At 46.6% G+C, this 18,632-nt stretch overlaps 1 long non-coding RNA gene across 1 annotated transcript in view; it reads right to left on the reverse strand.

Annotated features, from left to right (window-relative positions):
• Positions 1–4,825: 4,825 nt before the first annotated feature.
• LOC103352408 (uncharacterized) overlaps positions 4,826–18,632 on the reverse strand; it is a 43,753-nt gene continuing 29,946 nt past the window's right edge. Inside the window, exon 5 of the long non-coding RNA XR_016222513.1 lies at positions 4,826–6,555. This is a non-coding gene — a long non-coding RNA (uncharacterized LOC103352408). The remainder of the gene's footprint in view (positions 6,556–18,632) is intronic.

Genomic DNA, 18,632 nt, shown 5'->3' on the forward strand with positions numbered 1-18,632 from the left:
CCAAGTCCCTGGGCCCCTGCACCCACGCGGGAGACCCGGAAGAAACTCCTGGCTCAGCACTGGCTGTTGTAGCTGTCTAGGGAATGAACCAGTGGATGGATCTCTCTCTGAAACTCTTTCAAAATGCATAATGAAATCTTTAAAAGAAATAAAAAGATGAGTTTAGATACAGATCTTACACAGTTCAGAAAAATCAATTCACAATGGATCATGTAAAATAGAAGACAACATAGCAGAATATCTAGGCTACCATAAGTTTGTTGATGAATTTTTATATACAACACCAAAAACATGAGAAGATGGGCTTCAGTAAAATTTGAAACTTTTGTTCTGGGAAAGACACTAGTGACAGAATAAGAAGCCACAGACTAGAAGGAAATATTTACAAACCATATATCAGGGGCCGGCGCTGTGACACAGCGGGTTAACACCCTGGCCTGAAGCACCATCATTCCTTATGGGCACCAGTTCGAGACCTGGCTGCTCCACTTCCGATCCAGCTCTCTGCTGTGGCCTGGGAGAGCAATAGACAATGACCCAAGTCCTTGGGCCCCTGCACCCATGTGGGAGACCCGGAAGAAGCTCCTGGCTCCTAGCTTCGGATAGGCGCAGCTCCGGATAGGTGCAGCTCCGGGCATTGCAGCTAATTGGGGAGTGAACCAGCAGATGGAAGACCTCTCTCTCTCTCTCTCTCTCTCTCTCTCATTCTGTGTGTGTGTGAGTGTGTAACTCTGACTTAAAAAAAAAAAAAGCCCAAAAAGAAACGCTCAGAGGAACATCATTTTTTTTTTTAAGATTTAGTTATTTATTTGAAAGTCAGAGTTACAGAGAGGCAGAGACAGAGAGAGGTCTTCCATCCGCTGGTTCACTCCCCAGTTGGCCACAAAGGCTGGAAATTTGTTGATCTGAATACAAAGGATTTGTATTCAAAATATGCAAAAAGGCCAGCACCGCAGCTCACTAGGCTAATCCTCTGCCTGCGGTGCCGTCACCCCAGGTTCTAGTGCCGGTTGGGGTGCCAGATTCTGTCCCAGTTGCTCCTCTTCCAGTCCAGCTCTCTGCTGTGGCCCGGGAGTGCAGTGGAGGATGGCCCAAGTGCTTGGGTCCTGCACCCACATGGGAGACCAGGAAAAAGCGCCTGGCTCCTGGCTTCAGATCAGCGCGGTGCACCGGCCATAGCAACCATTTGGGGGGTGAACCAACGGAAGGAGACCTTTCTCTCTGTCTCTCACACTGTCTAACTCTGCCTGTCAAAAAATAAAAAACAAAATATGCAAAGAACACTTAAAACTCAATAATAACAAATAGTCCAATTTGAAATCAGACAAAATATTGGAACAGATGCTTCTCCAAAGAAAATCCTCAAACAACAATAAGCATGTGAAATGATGGTCAACACCCTATGTCGCTAGGGAATTACAAATAAAACAACACTGAGATAGTACCACACCTACCAGGTTCTAATCCAGGACCCTGACAGTACAAGAGCTGACAGGGACGCGGACCAGCAGGACCGCTCCTCAGGGGTGGGAGTGTCAAACCACACAGCAACTCTGGAGGGCTACTTGGTGGTTTCTCGCAAAACCAAACCTTTGCTTCTTTCACCAAATGCGTAGAAAACTCATGCACACAAAAACCTGGACGTAGGTGTTTATGACAGCTTTATGCATAATAGCTAAGAACTGGAAACGAGGCCAGCGTGGTGGCACGGCAGGTTGCGCTTCTGCCTATGATGCCAGCCTCCCAGATGAACACCAGTTCAAGTCCCCGCTGCTCAACTTCCCATCCAGCTCCCTGCCAATGTGCCTGGGAAGGCAGTGGAAGATGATCCAACTACTTGGGCCCCTGTACCACATGGGAGACCTGGATGGAGTCCCAGGCTCCTGGCTCCAGCCTGGCCCAGCTCCAGTCACTGTGGCCTTTTTGGGTGTGAACCAGTAGATAGAACCGAAACATCCCTCTCTGTGTGTCTCTCCTCTCTCTGTAGCTCTTCCTTTCAAAGCAGTTAATTAATTTATTAAGAAATGGAAACAGCCAAGATGTCCACCATCAGGTGAATGGTACTCTAGAAACAGCACAGCTATAAAGACAGCAGTGAAAAGACAGCACCTACCAGGAGTTCAGAGGGCGGGGTGGGACGAAGAGATGGGGTATAGGACATTTTAGGGCAATGCAAAGTCCTCTCTATGGCGCCCAAAGGTGAGTACATGATGTATTGCATCTGTCAAACCCCAAAGAACTGTGCCACACCGAGTGAACCCTAATGCAAACCATGGACTTCTGCTAATAATGACTGATTGATATTGTTTCATTGATTGTAACAAATGCACGACACTAATGCAAGCTATTAAAATTAGGAGAAAAATGGAGCATGGAGTCATGTAGGGTACATGCAAACTGGATTTTCTGCACAATTTTTCTATAAACCTAAAAATACTCTAAAAAGCATAGTCTACTAAATATGATCTTTTTTTTTCTTGACAGGCAGAGTGGACAGTGAGAGAGACAGAGAGAAAGGTCTTCCTTTGCCGTTGGTTCACCCTCCAATGGCCGCCTTTGCCGTTGGTTCACCCTCCAATGGCCACCGCCGCTGGCATGCTGTGGCCGGCACACCGCGCTGATCCGAAGGCAGGAGCCAGGTGCTTCTCCTGGTCTCCCATGAGGTGCAGGGCCCAAGCACTTGGGCCATCCTCCACTGCACTCCCTGGCCACAGCAGAGAGCTGGCCTGGAAGAGGGGCAACCGGGAAAGAATCCGGTGCCCCGACCGGGACTAGAACCCGGTGTGCCGGCGCCACAAGGTGGAAGATTAGCCAGTTGAGCCACGGCGCTGGCCTAAATATGATCATTTTAAAGATTTTATTATTTATTTGAAAGTCAGAGCTATGCAGAGAGAGAAGGAGAGGCAGAGAAAGAGAGAGAGGTCTTCCATCTGCTGGTTCACTCCCCAACTGGCTGCAATGGCTGGAGCTGCACTGATCTGAAGCCAAGAACCAGGAGCTTCTTCCGAGTCTCCCATGCAGGTGCAGGGGCCCAAGGACTTGGGCCATGTTCTACTGCTATCCCAGGCCATAGCAGAGAGCTGGATCGGAAGTGGAGCAGCCGGGACTTGAACCGGTGCACATATGGAATGCCAGCACTGCAGGTGGTGCCATTACCCGCTATGCCACAGCACTGTCCCCTAAATATGATCATTGAAAATATTTTGCATACTGTATATGACCTCTCCTATGAATTCCCTGAATTCGGTGTTATTTTGGGGCATTTGGCTCCGTGCATTGTTGACTAGCTGCCAGCAGGCAGCCAGCAGTAGCCACACTACAAAGCACCTGCTGTACCTTAGCCTTGCCCGTTAGATCATCCTAACCCATGTGATGGCTTATTTAACTGCAATTTGGCTATTGTCAGTGAAATTATTCATCTATCAGGTGGATGTAAAATATTTAGTTTTCTTTTTCATTTACTCTTCACAATTTTTTTACTAATGAAACTATACCTTATTGTTTATTTATGTTATTTGATGTTAAATGACTGCCTCTTTATTCATTCTCTACATTATTGTTCCTTACTTTTGATGAAGTTTTCGATTAGACTATTTCACGTTCTTATGGGAATTTCTTCATATTCCTTAAAAATAATAATCAACATAATTTAGAAGTTATTTCAGGGGTGAATTTTGATGCAGCAGTAAAGTTGCTGCCTGGGATCCTCACATTCCAATCAGAGTGCCTGGGTTCAAGTCCTGGCTCTATTGTCTTCTTTTTTTTAAGATTTATGTATTTATTTGAAAGACAGAATTACAGAGAGAGGTAGAGCCAGAGAGAGAGAGAGAGAGAGAGAGAGAGAGAGATCTTCAATCCTCTGGTTCACTTGCCAATTGGCTGCAACGGCCAGAGCGGAGCCTATCCGAAGCCAGGAGCTTCTTCCAGGCCTCCCGGCATGTAAGGGGCCCAAGAACTTGGGCCATTTTCCACTGCTTTCTCAGGCCATAGCAGAGAGCTGGATCGGAAGTGGAGCAGCCAGGGCTCAAAATGGCGCGATGGTCCCGTCCTGGCTTTCTACTAACGTGTATCCTGGGAGGCAGCAGCTGATGGGTCCAGCTCTTGGATCCCTGCCATCCATGTGGGAGATTCAGATTGCAATCCAGGCGCCTGGTTTCTACCTGGCCCAGCCCTGGCTGCTGTGGGCATTTGGGGAACGAACCAGCAGATGGAAGAGCGCTCGCTCGCGCTCTCTCTCTCTCTCTCTCTCTCCACCTTTCAAATAAAATGAAAAATTAAAAAAAAAAACCTTTTAAGTTATTTCAGGCCCTTACAAATTTAGGGGATTGGTTTTCCAAAGTATTTTAGGGTACATGAAAGCAATAATATTTAGAATTGTGTGCTGTTCCCAGAATTGGTATCAAATTAGATGAAAAAGGTCAATGTGTTTATTTTGTTTCTGCACCCTTTGGTTATTTAACGTCTTGATTTCATGTACTGTGAATCCTTCTGCGGCACCCGATAGGTGCAGCGTTTGGTGCAGTGGTTGAGACGCTGCGGGGAAGCCCATATCCCGTACGAGTTCAAGCCCCAGCAGCAGCTGCAACTGCAGATCCTGCTGACGCGCAGGCTGGCAGGCACAGTGCTGGCTCAAGTGCTTGGGTCCCTGACACCCAGTAGGGTGCTGGGATCCTACCTTCAGCCAGGCCCAGCCCTGGCTGTTGTGGGCATTTGGTGAGCGAAGCAGTGAACAGGAGACTTTCTCTCTCTCTCTCTCTCTCTCTCTCTCTCTCCCCAGCCCCCTCCCCTTAAAGGTTTTCTGAAGCTATGAAGGCTTCTGGTCCCATTGAGTATTTCATATTTAAATATTTATTTTTACACATACTTATTCATGGCAAGCTTCTTTATTACTTTTTTTTTTTTTTTTTTTTTTTTGACAGCAGAGTGGATAGTGAGAGAGAGAGACAGAGAGAAAGGTCTTCCTTTGCCGTTGGTTCACCCTCCAATGGCCGCCGCGGCCGGCACGCTGCAGCTGGTGAACTGCGCTGATCCAATGGCAGGAGCCAGGTGCTTCTCCTGGTCTCCCATGGGGTGCAGGGCCCAAGTCCCTCCACTGCACTCCCTGGCCACAGCAGAGAGCTGGCCTGGAAGAGGGGCAACCGGGACAGAATCCGGCGCCCCAACTGGGACTAGAACCCGGTGTGCCGACGCCGCTAGGCGGAGGATTAGCCTAGTGAGCCACGGTGCCGGCTTCTTTATTACATTTTAAAATTGTAAATGTTATCAGGTCCCTAAGACTTACACCGCAATAAATAAATTTTTATAAAACCTAATTTGAATCACTGATTATACAGTGTGTAAGAACTGTTTCAAATCAGATATCTCTGCCCTGACAAATATTCTCTCCCTCTGCTGTGGTCCTATTTGGGGTTATGGGTTGTAAACTGAGGTCTATGCAGACTATGCTTCTGCCCTATACCTGTGTACTAAGCAAAAAAAGATGCAACCATTTCTAAGTGTCTACATATGACAAATAAATACATTTATTTTATGAGACTGGTCACAATCAAATCAGAACGCTGGTTACCATGTCCTCAGATCAACTGCTGAAGTTAAAATGCCTCACCCCATTCGGATTCACACTTTTTGTGTCCCAGCTGCCTAACCGCAGTCACTAAAAGCAGAGGCGACAGAACAGAGTCCCCATCAGATATACTGTGAGCACACAAGCAGACACACAGACGCTTCGTGTGACAACAAAGCCACACTGAGGCTGGAGGTTATCAACTGAGTGATGGAACTGAAGATAAAAGTAACTACGTCAGTTAATTAGCATTGATGAGAAAGCCCAAAAGCAAACACTTGAAGGAACATCTTTTTTTCTTTAAGATTTGTTTATTTGAAACTCAGAGTTACACAGAGAGAAGGAGAGGCAGAGAGAGAGAGAGAGAGAGAGAGAGAGAGTCTTCCATCCACTGGTTCACTCCCTAATTGGCCGCAACAGCTGGAGCTGCGCCAATCTGAAGCCAGAAGCCAGGAGCTTCTTCCAGGTCTCCCACATGGGTGCAGGGGCCCCAGGACTTGGGCCATCTTCTACTGTTTTCCCAGGCCACAGCAGAGAGCTGGATCGGAAGTGGAGCAGCCAGGACTGGAACCCGTGCCCATATGGGATGCCGGCACTGCAGGCGGCAGCTTTACCCACTGTGCCACAGTGCCGGTCCTGGAGGAACATCATTTATGCCATAAGCAGTGTACCAAATCAAACTACCTCTGATTTGATAATAAATGAAGATTTCCGGGGGTGGGGGGTGGAATATGATGGAAGCAGTGCAAATGTTTGACGTGATTTGTCTGCAACAAAGGCCCTGCACCCATACAGCAGGGATTTCATTTCAAACCCTGAGATCCGAGGAACACGTGTTGATGCTTCACAGAGAGGATCTCCTCTGTAAATGTTTGCCTGTGGCTCCGACTCGCTCATTGAATGGGGACTCTGACAAAACACAGGGTTTCAGCTTGCAGGGAGCAGCGGGTCCTCAGTGTGTCACTGCGTTTGCCGTACCCAGAAGTTCTGGCCTGCGAAAGAAGAGACTTGTCAAGGATTTGTGAACTGGGAAGAGAGAGGGGACATCAGAGAGGGGCCGTGTGAGGCCAGTCAGAAGGCTGCAAGGAGAGAGGTCTCCCCACAGACCAGCCCTGGGGCCACCCTGGTGTTGGACCTGTGGCCTCCACAACTGGGAGAAAATGCATTTCTGCTGCGTAAGCCCAGAGGGAGAGTCCCAAACCAACTAAAGGGGACTTGTGAACTGAAATGAGGATAATTTTTACAAATGAGTCTCCCACTGCAGATATGAAGCTGCAGCTGAAATACAACACTAACTGAACATTTTTGTGAACCTAAAGTTAAACTGGAAATTCTTAAACTTTATTTTTTTATTTTTTTTTTTAATTTTTGACAGGCAGAGTGGATAGTGAGAGAGAGAGACAGAGAGAAAGGTCTTCCTTTGCCGTTGGTTCACCCTCCAATGGCCGCCGCGGCCGGCACGCTGCAGCTGGTGAACTGCGCTGATCCAATGGCAGGAGCCAGGTGCTTCTCCTGGTCTCCCATGGGGTGCAGGGCCCAAGTCCCTCCACTGCACTCCCTGGCCACAGCAGAGAGCTGGCCTGGAAGAGGGGCGACCGGGACTAGAACCCGGTATGCTGGTGCCGCTAGGTGGAGGATTAGCCTATTGAGCCGCGGCACCGGCATTTCTTCAACTTTAAAAATATATAGGATAGGGGCTGGTGCTGTGGTATCTCAGGTAAAGCCGCTGCCTGCAGTGCCAGCATCCCATATCGACGGCGGTTCGAGTCCCAGCTGTTCCACTTCTGATCCAGCTCTCTGCTATGGCCTGGGAAAGCAGTGGAAGATGGCCCAAGTCCTTGGGCCCCTGCACCCACATGGGAGACCCCGAGGAAGCTCCTGGCTCCTGGCTTTGGATCAGCACAGCTCCGGCCATTGTAGCCATCTGGGGAGTGAACCAGAGGGTGGAAGACTTCTCTCTCTGTCTCTCTCTCTCTCTCTCTGCCTCTGCCTCTCTGTAACTCTGCCTTTCAAATAAATAAATAAATCTTTAAAAATTTTTATATATATACATATATATAGGATGTGTGTGTATTAACTAGTATTATTGTCTAAAAGCAAAATGCCAAATTTTGGAAAAGTGAAGTTAAAATTCTTCACATGCAGTGACTGGTCAATGTTATTTGTGAACTGTTAAAATTAGTATGCTGACATCTATATGTAACTGAAAGAAAAATCTCCAATTGAAAAATTCTTCTTTCTGCCTCTGTGTGTGTGTAACTACCTTTCAAGTAAATAGATCTTTAGAAATTAAATTACATTAAAAATAAACATGTGATTAGACAGTTTAATTGTATTAGTTGAATCATATGAAATTGCCATTTTTTTTTCAGGTCAAGATGGCTTTGTATTGCCTAATCCATATCATTCAATAGTTATTTATTTTTTGATTTTTTTAGGATTTATTTATTTATTTGAAGGCAGAGTTACAGAGAGGCACGGGCAAAGAACGAGGTCTTCCATCTGCTGGCTCATTCTCCAAATGGCCACAATGGAGGCGGCTGGGCCTGTTCAAAGCCAGGAGCCAGAAGCTTCTGGGTCTTCCATGCAGGTGCAGGGTCCCAAGCACTTGGGCCATCTTCTACTGCTTTCCCAGGCCACAGCAGAGAGCTGGAAGGGAAGTGGAGCAGCCAGGACTCGAACTGGTCCCATATGGGATGCCGGCACTGTAGGCTGTGGCTTTACCCGCTATGCCACAGCGCCAGCCCCTCAATTGTTATTTTAAATCTATTATTATTACCACAAGAAATTTCCAGGATTTGAAGGTAGTTTTTAAAATATAATACTTAATATGTAAAAGAAGTTATATATAAATTTATCAGAAGTCATCAACACTTTAAATGAGCGTCTTTTTATATATAAATTATATCTCAATAAGAGTCACAAAAAGCAAACTTAAGTTCCTTATAAAAAATACATCATTTTCTTTTTACTTGTCCAATTATTAATATCTCGATATTATCTTATATTTTATTATAATATTTAAGTATATACTGAATTTTTCACCAGGTTCCACATAGTGGTTTCAAATTCCTCCCGATTCATCCCAGTGTACTATACAAATTCTATGAATGCCAAGAAATGAAAAAGTTAGATGGGGCGGAGATTTCTAGCTGTTCATCCGAGCACACTGTCCCTTCGTTCACGGGCTGTGAGTTGAATCATTGCTCTCGATTATTCCTGTTTTCCCTGTGCTATCATTACACACTGTACCTCTGCCAGGTGAGCCGCAGGAGCTCCCAATAGAGAGGGCAGTGGGTTCTCTGCCCCATAGACGGGGCTTTCGTCGTGTGACTGGCTCTGGTCAGTGGAGTGTGGGTGAAATGCTATTTCTGGCCCCAACAGCTATGGTTGGGCCAGGCTGAAGCCAGGAGCCTGGAAATTCATTCCAATCTCCCCAGTGGGTGGCAGGGGCCCAAGTCTTCGGGGCCATTTTCTACTGCTTCCCTGGGTGCATTAGCAGGGAGCTGGATTGGAAGCAGAGCAGCTGGAACTCAAACCAGGGCTCCAATATGGAATGCCAATGGAGGCTTAACTCTACCTCACAACGCTGGCCCTATATTTCTTGCTTATTTTAGGTGACCATCCCATGTCAGCCCCACTACAGGACTTGGACTCTCAGAGAAATATGGAATATTTGCTTGTCATCATGTGAAAGGACGAAAAGAAATAATATGGTGGACCATACATTGGCTTTTTTTTTTTTTTAAGATTTATTTATTTATTTGAAAGGCAGAGTTACACAGAGAAAAAGAGAGAGAGAGAGAGGTCTTCTATGCAATGGTTCACTCCCCAATTGGCCTCAATGGCTGGAGCTGTGCTAATCTGAAGCCAGGAGCCAGGAGTTTCTTCTGGGTCTCTCACGGGGTGCAGGAGCCCAAGGACTTGGGCCATCTTCTACTGCTTTTCCAGGCCATAGCAGAGAGCTGGATCAGAAGTGGAGAATCTAGGACTCGAACCGGCGCCCATATGGGATGCTGGCACTGCAGGCGGCAGCTTTACCCGCTACGCCGCAGCGCCAGCCCCCATACATTGGCTTTTAAAGCTTCTGACTCAAAATCATTCAGATCATTTAACAGCCAAAGCCAGTCCTATGGCCAAGTCTGACACAGCACAGGGAAATGTAATCCCTACGGAGAGAAGGGTAATGCGTATTTGCACAAAGGACAGCCCAGACACCCCTCTCTACCCGAACTTTCTAGAATGCATCACAACCCACCCGGTTCAGGGAGCTCTACGAAGTCATGGCTCAGGCGTCATCCCAGGCTAGCATGTGGCCTGCTACAGGGTAACTGCTATTTCTTTGGAGAATAGCGAAGACAGAATCTGGTTGGCTCTTTCGAAGGAGAAGATGAGATATGCAAGAGGATCTTGCTGAACAATCTAGATGGAAAATAGCTACAACTTCAATAGATTTCTCCACCCTAGAGGAGGACCTGCAAACGGGTGGACATGGGTACGCACTGGGCACTTGGTGACGCGGTGGTTCCTGGGTAAGGTCTCTTTGAAGCTAAGGTTTTAAACATGGTTTGTCCCTTCTGAAACTCGTGTTGAAATTTCATTGCCAGTGTAACCGTGCTGGGAAATAGTGGGAGCGCTAAGAGGTATTTGGGTGAGCGATGCTGTTCTCACAGGAATGGACGGGGCTGGGTATTCACCTCCAGAGCAGGTTGTTGCAAAGGGAGACGGCCCTGGTGCAGCCTCTCACACCTGCCTGCCCTCCCGCTGGAAGCAGCCCGAGGCTGGTGCTGGGGACTGGATCTCCCAGCCTCCAGAACTCCAAGCCAAAAGAAATTTCACCAGTCCCAAGTGTTGAGCAGACTAAGATTTGAGCTACGCTCACAGGGACTTCAAGCAGAAATATATGCAGGAACATCAGACTGGACTGCTTGGACCCCTGCCGCCTACATGGGAGACCCGAACGGAGTTCCAGGCACCCGCGGTTGCTGCCATTTGGGGAGTGGACCTCAGATGAAACATCTCTGTCTTCCCTCCCTCTCTCCCTCTTTCTGAGGCTCTACCTTTCAAATAAAGACAGAGGGAGGGGGGAAAACCAGATTTGAATGTAGGCAGCACAATGAGGAGATACACTCACCATGAGAGGGCAAGAGAGAGAGAGAGATAGTCTACATCCATGAAAAGAGAGAGCACAGTTTGTGCCAGTCCGCTGAGGAGAGACAGGGCTGCTCACCTCAATCTATTGGACCCTTTTTTGGGGAAGCAGGTGGTGCCCCAATTGAATATGCAAGTGGGGTGAAGTTTGGGTGGGGCTCAATAAGCGTGGTATCCTAGGGAAGGTTTTCATGGTGTCTCCACATGGAGCGGTGTGCACCTGCTCATCATGGCATCCGCTTGGCACTGGAGGAGGCTCAGGTGCATCATGGGAAAATGGTGTGCTGAATGGACATGCAAGGGGGTGGAGCTAGAGTACAGGGTAGAGGCAAACCTGGAGAAGCTTCCAGCTCATTGTGCTCTGACTCCTCGTCTGGCCCCATATCAACTGGACTTAGCCACTTCTGGACACTGAAAGCAGACTCTCCAGGCAAGAATTTGTTGTCATGGAGCCACAGGCTCTGTGAAAGAGTGTTTGTTTTGTTTTTCTGAGAGGGGAGGACAAGATATCAATGCTACACTTCCAACAATGATAGATCAAGGAAAGGTCTGGCGATCCATTTTCAACACAGAATGGAAATGGCTGTTAGCGGCCTTGCAGATGGAGCAAAAATCCTCAAGGTAAACAGGATGTTAGGGAGCAGCCCACTCCCAAGAGGAAATTAAAGAGAAGGCAGGAGGAAGGTAACTTTGTAACTTGGGCCATGCCCGGGGAAGCTTCTACACCCCGCGGTGCTCAGCCAATGAAGAACGGGAGTAAGGGCGTCCCAGGATACAACCTGCTTGTTGTACCGGGGGATGCCTGATCTGCCAGACCCTTACTGCACTTCCTGAATCCGAGTCCCTCTCTGGGGCAGACAGGTGAGGGTATTTCCCACACAGCCTCAGAGTGCCTGGCTTGGTCCTGGCTCCTGCTATGGTGGGCCCTGGAAGCAGCCGTGATGACCTAAGGAGCTGGTCCCTGCCAGGGAGTGGGGGATTGAGTTCCTGACTCCTGTCTCACTCGCTCCGCTGCCCCCAGCTGTTTTTGACATTCGTGGAGTGAACCAGCAGATGGGAGAGGTTTCTTTCTCTGTCTCAAATAAACAAATAAAAACTTCCAGGAAATAATAATACAATTATTAAAATAATAATAAAATAAATAGTATTAGCAGTAAAATCCAGGCACTTGGTTAAACAAGGCTGTTTAACCACATTCTCAGCTCAGGAGCTTCCCAAGCTTTCTCTTTGCATCCCTAACCCACAGTGTGTATTTCTGGGGGATCCCAGTTAGGCTCAGGAATCCTTCTCACCTCTCCAACATTGTAACTACTTCCCAGTCCCTGCAGCCCACATAGTGTCGGACTTTGGAAAGCTAAACTAGAAAGAGGTCTTCTTCTGTCTGTCTCCTACTAAAGAAAAAAAAAACCAACAACACAACATAGTGGGCGGGGCTAGTCAATATCTCTGAACGCTGTCCTGCCTCCCAGGGCTTGAGGGTTTCAACTCCGGGCAGTGTCTGGCTGGAGTAAGGCTGTGTCTTTAGATGGTGAGGACTCCAGAGGATAATATGTAAGTGGATATAAATTCTGAGGTGTTTGTTTAAAATTCACTTCTGGATGGGAGTCCCACCTTGAAGTGCCAATTCAGCGTGCCCCCCTCATCACCACGTGAAAGGAGCCAAGAGCCACCATAAAAAAATGGGGCTCCTGAGACAAACCGTTCCAGAGACGGCCTTGGGAAATGGGGAGTAAACCGGTTCACAGAGAAAGCAGTCAGCTACTAACCAGAGATACACAGAACACCTGCCTTGTAGATAAGCCCCTTCCCTACGCTTGCTCAAGGTTAACAAAGAAAGCTGCAAGGCACGTAGCAACCTATTCCTCTCTCCTAGAAACCCCCTCCCCTAATGTATCCCTTTGACCTAATACTTTTCCACCGACATTACCACTTTTAGACTGCCATACAAGGCCCGCTACTGAAAATTATCCAATAAACTTACGCCAGCCTATAATATGTTAATTTTGTGGTTTTGCCCTTTAAAAGCTGTGAGATAGCTGCTCGGGGCTCCTCTCACTTGCTTGCTGCTTGCAGCAGTAGGGGGCCCATTTGCGCAAATGAAATAAAATTACCTCCTGCTCTATTGCATCGTCTGGTCTGGAGTCTGTGTTTCTGGGGTCGTCACAAGAGGACACCGCTTTTGGGGTCCTACATTTGGGGGCTCGTCCGGGATTTGGGGGACCCCAGACTCCCACACTCCATCGGCCAGACAGAGGTAAGTTTGCTTACTTGTGTATCATTGTAACTGTGGTTTGTACTGTTTGTCCTTGTCTGCCAGGACGACGTGGAATCTGTCCTGGGGCGCCTGTACAGGCTCAGTACTGACTGGACCGAAGGGGGAGACAGACGTGTCCTGAGGCCCCTGGTCCAACCCTGGAGGACGCTCCAGTGGTGGTCTGGGAAGGAGGGAAAGAGGGCGTTTCCCTTCTTCCAGGGGAGAGCCTGGCCAAACGGCCGCTCCCTTCTGAAATTTTGGTTTTGGTTTTGTCTCGGTCTGTTGCTGCGCGGCTTGTGATTTCAGACGTGTCCTGAGACCCCTGGTTCAACCCTGGAGAACGCTCCAGTGGTGGTCTGGGAAGGAGGGAAAGAGGGAATTTCCTTTCTTCCAGGGGAGAGCCTGGCCAGACTGCCGCTCCCTTCTGATAGTTTCGGTTTTGTCTCGGTCTGTTGCCGCGCGGCTTGTGATTTGTGTTCTGTGTGTCGCTGTTTTTGTTGTCCTTTATCTCTTACTGTCTCTCCCATCTGTTTTTATTGTTGTGTTTGATTGCTAGATATATACTTGTATGAAAAATGTGTATTGTATTCTTATAATGTGTTAATTATGTCTACCTCTCAATGCAACTCTAGGGCCAAATGTAAGGACAAATTTTTGGGCTGGAGAGGCTTGTACCTAGATTTGGCTCTGGTAACCAAGAAACTTTGCTGCCGAATGACCTTCTCCTGCTCCTTGGGAGCCTGGCCAGTTCCCGGGGAGGAGGATAAAGGAATGTTTTCTGATAAACAGGTGGGCATGCTTCATGTCTCGGCTCTCTGGCCAAGACCCGAGATGGGACGCACTGCTTGCCTAAAATCTTGGCAATGAGCCACCCTTGTCCTTGGAGGCTTTAGGGGGGAGCTGGAGCAAGCCTCTGTTGCTGCTGTTTCATCCTGGGGGAACACGCAGTCAAACTAAATGTTAAATGTGCCCGTAATGATTACATGATCAATTGGCTACTGTGATTGAGGTGTTCTGTGACAGTCCCTTTAATGAAAAATTAACAAAATGGATTAATAACAGGACATTCAGGACCTGACGCTCTGCTTGGTATGTCATTACAAAAATCATCAAGGAGGGCTATGCCTGATAAATGAGGGTGCTATAAATGTGGGCAACAGGGACATGTACAAAAATTGTCCAGAAGTCAAAAATCAAAATAAGGCTCTTCCTGGGATTTGCTTCCAGTGCTAAAGGGAAAGGCATTGGGCCAATAAGTGTCACTCCAAAACTGATAAAGAAGGTAATTCATTAAAAAACAGAGTTCAGGAAACTGGAAGCGGGGCCAGCCTCAGGCCCTCCCTACAGGGATCAGTGAACCATCTTGCTATAGTATCATTAAAGCAATAGAGCCATGTTTATTGCAACATTCTGTTAATCTATGCTCCTTTACCATCTTTCCTGTAAATAATTTTAGTGTGCACTACAAGGCTTGCAGCGTATTTCTTGCAGATTAAAAGTAACTAAGGCTGTGCACAGCAGACAGCTAAAAAGTAATTTACTGTCACAAATTGGCGTAGTTGGCAGGATCTGCAAGTATGCAAAGCAATGCCTTTCTTTAAAAGAAAAACTGAAGTTGCATGTGTAACCTGTGATGTTCCTGGCTAAAAAGACCTTCAGTTCGCCTCTTTGGTGAAGGAATGGGCTCTCTGCTCAGAATCGAGTGAGAATTGGGATGGCAAGTTACAGAGTGCACAGCCTCCACAAGTTATTGAGGTTTTGCTATCAGTGCCAGTGGAAAAGGGGGATGAACTATAGGCTTTGGGGAGGTGAGAATGGATTTTGTTATCTGCATACTGATGCATGTGTAAGCAATTGGAAAAATAAGTACAGGATAAATATAAATTGAAAAAAAAAATGCTGCCCTTTGGAGTCAAACTGCTAGGTAGTGGTAAAAAAATTATATCAAACTCCTGTACTGCTGCCAGGGCCAACTAAGGTTATTCAGTGTAAACAATACAGAATTCCAGGTGGATATGAGAAAATATCTAAAACAGTAAAAAAAATTATCTTAGTGCTGGAGTGATGATTCCCATAATCACTAAAAGGAATTATCTAATTTGGCATGTTAAGAAATCAGATGAAACCTGAAAAATGACTGTGGATTACAGGGAATTAAACAAAGTTACTCTCCCATTGACTGCTACAGTCCTAGATACCATCATTTTAATGTAAAAGGTCACAAACATAAAAGCGTGTTCTTGATAAAAAAAAGTTAAAAAAAAAGAGATACTTTTAAAAGGATATGATTTGTAAAAATTGTTTATCTTAATGGCTGGTTTATACTGGAATGAAAAAAGGGGGGGGGAGAGAAAGGTTTGAGCAAGTTACAGAAGGTGTAAAAAAGTCGCAAAATGTTATAAAAAAAATCTTTAGTTATTTTCTTTGACATAAAATCAAAATCTGATCCTCTGTTAAAGCAATGAGTTAAAGTAATCTATTATGTTCTCTTGATGTCTCTGTTAAATTCTAACTGCTTAAAAACAGCTGTAAAAAGAGCAATGGTAAAATAGAGGGATCCTATCACCAATCAATGGAATGGACCTGATCCAGTACTGGTATGGGACAAGGGCTCCTAAGGGATGGGTTTTTCCATGTAACCAACATGCCTTTCTGCAATTGCTCCCTGGGCCGTGTGGCCCTGATGCTAACATCTGTATTTACAGCAGCGGATAGAGCACGTCAGTGGCGTGCTTTACCTGAAGACTACAATAACAACGTCATCCTAATAGGAGAGGACACTGCCCTTGCCATGGCTGCATCAGTAGTAAGTGTTCCTGGACTGGCTTTTGGAAATAATCGTGGACTATGAAGGCTTACATGTTTGGTGACCAAAGCAATCAATCTTACTGCTACTGTGCTATCCAATATAGCCAAAGAATTGGATCAAGTTCACTCAGGAGTGCTTTTAAGCCATGCAGCTAACAATTACTCGCTGTTAAAAAAATCATATAAGTTGTAAATCTGTACCTGGGGGATGTTATTTTAGTATTATTAACAATGTGCCATATATAGAGTCTGTTATTGATAAACTTAAGAGTAAAATGCAACATATGTTTATTACTAACCCACTATTCATTTGAAGGGTTTCAATGGATTCATTGATTATTAATGTTGGCTGGACTGCTACTGCTTTTCCCACTTTGTATGGGATGTCTTCCGTGTGTTCTGCATTTTATGCTGACTTCCCTATAGTATGAATGGACTGAGATTCATCATTTAAAACTTCGTACCAAGCCTCCTTTGTAATCAAAATAATTAATATTTGGCTGTATGTTTCATCTCTCACCTAATGTTGGGCTGGAATGGTACTCAAAGACGGGTAAGACGCTCAGCATCCTGTACCAACCTAAGACAGGGCTCTAGGCCAAGCTGCCAGAGTTACCGATGACGGGTAAGGACAGAGATGACTGAGGGCAACCTAAGACAGAGGCCATTCTCAATTTAATAAAAAAAAATATATATATATATATATATAAAAACCCATGGCTGGCCATGGGCCCACATGCTAAGGCCTGGCTTGCTGATCATTGGCATTAGTCCTCACGCAACAGTATCAAGCCCTGGCCACCAGTGACCGTATTGAAACCCCTCATTAACGGCACACAATTTTAGGATTAAAATTAGTTCAAAGAGAAAATGGGGGAATGAAAGGAGCCAAGAGCCACCATAAAAAAATGGGGCTCCTGAGACAAACCGTTCCAGAGACGGCCTTGGGAAATGGGGAGTAAACCGGTTCACAGAGAAAGCAGTCAGCTACTAACCAGAGATACACAGAACACCTGCCTTGTAGATAAGCCCCTTCCCTACGCTTGCTCAAGGTTAACAAAGAAAGCTGCAAGGCACGTAGCAACCTATTCCTCTCTCCTAGAAACCCCCTCCCCTAATGTATCCCTTTGACCTAATACTTTTCCACCGACATTACCACTTTTAGACTGCCATACAAGGCCCGCTACTGAAAATTATCCAATAAACTTACGCCAGCCTATAATATGTTAATTTTGTGGTTTTGCCCTTTAAAAGCTGTGAGATAGCTGCTCGGGGCTCCTCTCACTTGCTTGCTGCTTGCAGCAGTAGGGGGCCCATTTGCGCAAATGAAATAAAATTACCTCCTGCTCTATTGCATCGTCTGGTCTGGAGTCTGTGTTTCTGGGGTCGTCACAAGAGGACACCGCTTTTGGGGTCCTACACACGGACACTCAGCATTTACCATTGTGAAATTCATTGCTGTGATTTTAAGTCGGTATCTGATGGGAAAGGAATGTTCAGGGTTCCAACCCCCCCCCCCCAGGAATGCCAGAGCCTGATTTTCTGTCTGAATCAGGCAAGCACAGAAGCCAGACAGAAAGTGGGGGTCAGGGCTGGTGCTGTGCACGGCAGGTAAAGCCACCACGGGCAACACCAGTATCCCCTATGGCTTCAGTGAATGTCTCAGCTGTTCCACTTTCCACCCGGCTCCCTGCTAATGCACTTGGGAAGCATCAGAAGATGGACCAAATGTCTGGGGCCCTGCACCCTTGTGGGAGAACTGGAAGAACCTCCTGGCTCCCGGATTTAGTCCAGCCTGAAGCCAGCCATTACAGCCATCTAGGGAACGAATCAGTGGATGGAAGATTCCTCTCTCTCTCTCTCTCTCTCTCTCTCTCTCTCTCAAATATACAAATAAAGTTTCTGTTTTAAGTGAAGGCTAAGAACACATACTGAGAAAGGACAGTCTCTTTAATAAATGGTTCTGGGAAAACTGGTTGTTCACCTACGTAAGCATGAAATTAACCCTCTCACTCAGAACACACAAAAATCAACTCAAGATGGATTAAAGACTTAAATACAAGACCCGAAACCATAAAACTGCTAGAAGAAAATATAGGGGAAAGCTTCACAACATTGAATTGGACAAGGGTTTTGGGGATATGACCCTGAAAGCTCAAGAATCAAAAATAGACAAATGGGATTGTGTAAAACTAAAAAAGAAAAAATTAACAGAATGAAGAGATGAGCCACAGAGGAGCAGAAAATATTTGCCACCATACAACTGATAGAAGGTTAACATTCAAAATACACAAAACACGCACACAAATCAACAGCCGGGAAACAAACAAATAGCCCAGTTTAAAAATGAGCAAAGAACCAGACGAGACGCATCTCAAAATGAAATAAACAAATGGCCAACAGGTGAGTGAAACAAATCTGAGCATCACTTATCATCAGAAAATGCGAATTTGAACCCCAGATATCACCACACACCTGCTAGGAAGACAAAGGGAAAAGCACTGGTGAGGCTGTGGAGAAAAAGAAACCCTGGCGCAACCTGCTGCTGGGAGTGCAACCATTATGTGGCCATGATGGAGAGCAGAATGGAGTTCCTCAAAAGTTAAACGTGGGCCGGCGCCGCGGCTCACTAGGCTAATCCTCCGCCTTGCGGCGCCAGCACACCGGGTTCTAGTCCCGGTCGGGGCGCCGGATTCTGTCCCGGTTGCCCCTCTTCCAGGCCAGCTCTCTGCTGTGGCCCGGGAGTACAGTGGAGGATGGCCCAGGTGCTTGGGCCCTGCACCCCATGGGAGACCAGGAGAAGCACCTGGCTCCTGCCATCAGATCAGCGCGGTGCGCCGGCTGCGGCGGCCATTG

This window comes from Oryctolagus cuniculus, chromosome 1, assembly GCF_051225735.1.
Source record: "Oryctolagus cuniculus isolate XC-2025 breed Fujian yellow rabbit chromosome 1, ASM5122573v1, whole genome shotgun sequence".
Lineage (NCBI taxonomy): Eukaryota > Metazoa > Chordata > Mammalia > Lagomorpha > Leporidae > Oryctolagus > Oryctolagus cuniculus.